The sequence below is a fragment of the Muscardinus avellanarius genome (genome assembly GCF_963383645.1).
Source record: "Muscardinus avellanarius genome assembly, chromosome: 2".
NCBI lineage: Eukaryota > Metazoa > Chordata > Mammalia > Rodentia > Gliridae > Muscardinus > Muscardinus avellanarius.
This window is the reverse complement of record NC_137787.1, coordinates 110,039,765-110,044,458: the sequence shown is the minus strand read 5'-3', so window position 1 is coordinate 110,044,458 and position 4,694 is coordinate 110,039,765. Positions and strand designations below refer to the sequence as shown.

At 42.9% G+C, this 4,694-nt stretch overlaps 1 pseudogene across 1 annotated transcript; it reads left to right on the top strand.

Moving 5' to 3' along the window:
* Window positions 1-280: 280 nt before the first annotated feature.
* On the top strand, window positions 281-3,143 carry LOC308258769 (low molecular weight phosphotyrosine protein phosphatase-like; annotated as a pseudogene). Its single transcript has 3 exons — window positions 281-345; window positions 1,226-1,452; window positions 2,679-3,143. The product of its transcript is annotated as a low molecular weight phosphotyrosine protein phosphatase-like (transcript).
* The last annotated feature ends 1,551 nt before the right edge of the window (window positions 3,144-4,694 follow it).

Below are 4,694 nucleotides of genomic sequence, written 5' to 3'. Positions count from 1 at the left end.
GAATGAAGAGCAAAGGTTGCTAAGCCCAAGCAAGGCGCTGTCCCTCTAGCTGATTCCATCTCTTCTAAGAGGACAGAGAGGAGGTTGAAGCTCTCCGTTTGACAAAATAATAGGTAACCGGAATGTCTGGTCCCCCCTTCTTCAGGTTCTTTGTGGAGAACAAGCTTCATCCCTAGGCTCATACTTACCAGAAATGGCAGCTTGAGAGGATGGGAGGCCCCGTGGAGAGGTGAGCTGGTTCCACATTGCAAATGCCTGTGGGGAGTCCTCGTCCTTACCCATGCCCCTCACCAGCACACAGCTCTTACGTGGCCGTCCTGTGTCTATCCCGCCCCTAAATGAAAGGTGATCATTCTCATTCCACACAGTGGTGAGGTCCCAATCAACTGTTGTCAGTGAATGTGTTCCCCATTTACTCCCGATTAACACTGGATTTCTTACTTCTTTCTAATGTCTTATAAAATCAACTAGAAAAGCATGACCAAGACAAGAAGAAATTGATCCAGCTTAAATTAACACACACGGTGGGCATGTGCTGAGGGGCTGGGAAGGAGGCCACCTGTTTGTTGTCTGCCTCTTTGCAGGCAGCTGGCTGTGTGTTCTAACAAGATCCACGAGTCCAGAAGATACTTTGAGTCTGGTTTGGTTCCCTAGGTGACTTTTGAGATGTGAATTCACTTAATATTGGTGGGGGACACCAGGAACTGAACCCAGGCATATCTACCTCTAAGATACACCCCCATCCCTATTTTATTTTTTATTTTGAAACAAGGTCTTGTTAAGTTGCTGAGGTTGGCCTCAAACCTGAAACTCTCCTGTCTCAGCCTCATAAATACTGCTATTGCAGTCATGTGTCGCCACACCCAGCTAAGTTGTGAATTTTTAATTTTTCACCCAGTTTAAGTGGTTCTGTAGGATCCAGGGAAGGAATATATGCTGAGGAACTGATTTCTACTGTTTCTTCCCACACTCATGATACAAAGCTTTGCTTCCCCTTCCCAGCTTCTCCTCTCTGGACCTGTCCATATGAGGGTTAGAGGGCAGCCTCTGGGGGTTAGCAGAGAAGCCCAACAAATCATTACTTCTGGGTCTCCAAAAAGATATACAGCTCCCCAAGTGCCCCAAAACATGCTTTATTAGAAATGCATCTAGTTTTAAAAAACTGATATAAGAAAATTCAAAATCAGAAGGAAGACAAATGAGAAATCCATTGTTTTCAATATAGAACACATTGTCCTATCTATGCCTCTGGGAAAGAGCTGCAAAGTGGAGTCAGCCTTGACATTGGTCCAGATCGGTCTGCCGTACATGAGAGTCCCATGGCCTTAGTCAAGCATGAAGTTCAAGAGCGAGGATTTGGAGTGATGTCACAGGCTCAGGGAGAGTGGGCACAGGAGAGTCAATGCCACCCACTTGGGGCAAGGCTTCTTTATGCCCCTGGAAGAATAGAGTGTAAGTTTAATTTTAGGGAAATGGTATGCCCAAAGCATAGTCAATGTCCAGGCAAGAAAGGGACAAGCCTGCATAAGAAGGCCGTGCAAGAACAGGTGTTTGGCACTTTTGGTTCTCTGTAGAGACCTGTTCAGTTCCCTCCAATATTCTTTCTGTTTTTTTTTTTTTTTTAAGGAATGATTTTGCTCCTTAAGAGGGCCACATGAGATGGTGCATCCAGAATAGATATTCAGTAAACTCCTGCATTCAGGGCTCCTCCTTGGCTCCAGAATATCTAGATAGGAAACCAAGGAGATATTTGCGATTGTTCTCTGATCCATTCCTTCATCTATATGACAAGTACTTATTGATCTCAAACTGAAACAGGCACTGTGTACAGAACTAGGAATACAGATGTGATCAAGATATGTGCAATCCCCGCCTTCCAGGAGATAGACATTAAACAACCAATTTCTTAAGTCAACACAGCTTAAATGTGTTGGTGACAAGCACTTATCATTGTTCCAGGATTTTCCTGGCCTTCATTCTATCATCTGCTAAGTTATGCAACCGAGTGCCTATAAAGTCTGAGGATGTAATGTATAAGAAGTATCATTAAATATATATTTAAACAGATATTGTTTCTAGCCCGGCGTGGTGGTGCATGCTTGTAATCCCCGCGCTTGGGAGGCTGAGATAGGAGGATTGCACAGGTTCGAAGCCAGCCTCAGCTACTTAGTGAGGCTCTCAGCAACTTAGTGAGACCCTGTTTCCAAATAAAATAATATAAAAATTATGTCTGGGAGTATAGCCTGGAGGTAGAAAGCTCCTGGGTTCCACCCCCAGTACCACAAAAAAAAAACCAAAAAAACAAAAACAAAAAACAGATATTGTTTCTTTAAACAGCCCCATATCTTTGAACATGTCTGTGTGCACTTTCAAGTTGTCCTCTACCTTTGTTGTTCTTTATCTACATTAAATCATTAAATTGAGGCTAATTCAAGGTGTTTTTCTTTACCATACATCAGGAAGTGCCCATCACTTCTGTCATCACTCTATCACAGTCTTTCCTCTGTATCTTTGGGAAACTGATTCCAGTATTGCTTAAGGATGGTCAAATCTGAGGATTCCCAAGTTCTTTATGTAAAATTGGGTGATATTTTCATATAAATTATACAGGGGAGGGAGTAATTTGTTCCAGCTGCAGTGCTGAGATAGACTGAAAGGGGGGCACCCTTGCTGGAGAGGTGGGGAGTTGTGGGTATCCTGGAGACTTGAGGGTAACATTTGCCGGTCACCCATTGCAGAAGCAGTTTTCAGAAAACTTGTAACTGACCAGAATGTTTCAGATAACTGGGCGATTGACAGCGGCGCTGTTTCTGACTGGAACGTGGGCCGGTCCCCGGACCCAAGAGCTGTGAGCTGCCTAAGAAATCATGGCATTAGCACAGCCATAAGGCAAGACAGATTACCAAAGAAGACTTTGCCACATTTGACTATATACTCTGTATGGATGAAAGCAATCTCAGGGATTTGAATAGAAAAAGTAATCAAGTTAAAAACTGCAAAGCTAAAATTGAACTCCTTGGAAGCTATGATCCACAAAAACAACTCATTATTGAAGATCCCTATTATGGGAATGACTCTGACTTTGAGCTGGTGTACCAGCAGTGTGTAGGTGCTGCAGATCCTTCCTGGAGAAGGCCCACTAGGGCTTATATTGCCCCGCCGCGGCCAGGCTACTCACTCCCATCCAAGCTCTTCTCCTCAGCCTGTGCTCCAGTGTGACAACATTCCTTTGGCTCAGTCTCCACTTGGCCCTTCAGCTGACCTTCTGTTGACCCTAAAGGTTGGGTGTAATCAGTTGTATTTGCAGAATGAATAAAAGTCCTTGATTCAGAAAGGTATGGGGGTATAGTAAGCCTCCTTAAGACTAGTGGAAACTTCTGCTTTGCCCTAAGTACAAAATAGCAGAATAAGCAAATACAGAACAAAATAGAACAGTGAAGAAAAGTAAGTGGAGGCCAGGTGAGGCCCGGATGCTGGTGGACAGCCAGGACGGGCAGAGCACCCTTGCTCGCCTGTGCACCCTGCCCAGGACTCTGAGGGGTCACCGCGGCCCATCCACTGCAGCTCTTCACCTGCATTGGAAGGGTTTTAGCTCACACACACTGTTAACACACACTCACATATCTAGAAAATTGTCGACAGAGATAGATTGGTCGATCTTTAGCCCCTTTAATACTTGTTTGGAGGTCAGCTTATTTGCCACAGTTGAACCACTTTGCCTCTAAAAGTTCTTTAATTCTATCTGGAGAGAAGGACACTTGTGTTCAGTGGTTTCTGTGTTGGTTGAGAGGTGTTTATTGTATGCACATGTAACTGAAATGTCAAATGCAAATTGGCTTAGGTGTGAAAAAAAGTTTAGGAAGGTGGAAAATTTTCTGTTATGTTGGAGTGTTTAAGTATTGAAATATTGATGAGTATTCCTCATCAGCATTTAATAAAGTTACAGCAAATATAGGTAATTTCAGTGCAATCTCATTCATATGGAGAAAAGAATAAACTGGGGAGTTATAAAAATACAACTGAGAAATAAAAAATAAAAAAAATTATACATATCTTCCAGTGTACTTTAAATCTGATTACTTGAGATACCTAATAAAATGTAAATATTATATAGAAAGGGGATAATAAAAATAATCTGCACCTGTTCAGTAAAAACATGTTTTTTCCCCAAATAGTTTTGACTTGTGGTCAGTTGAATCTGAAGATCTGGAGGATGGACTACAAACTGTGTTAGTCAGTCCGGGGTAGAAAGTGGGGTTTTTCTCATAGTTCTGGAGGGTGGAAGCCTAAGATCCAGGCACCAGCAGTTCTAAGGTTGGAGAAACCTTGCTTTCTGGCTTACAGATGGCTGTTCTCATTGTACCTCACAAAGTAGAAAACACAGAGAAAGGGAGCCAGCTCTCAAGCCCCTTCTTATGAGAACACTAAGCTCATGACGAGGGCTCCTTCCCTATGATCGATTCAACCCCAAAGACATCACCTTCTAAACCCATCACATTGGGATTAGAATTTTGATGTATGAATTTTTAGAAACTAATAGCATTCAGTCTATAACAATAACTTTAACAGTTTCCCCTCATATGTGGGGAAGCAATAGGGAGACTATAGGGAACAAAAGGGACTTCAGATAAATGAAGGGAAACATCAGTAGAATGGTGGAGGAGATTGGGAGAAGAGTGGAGGGAGAAAAATTG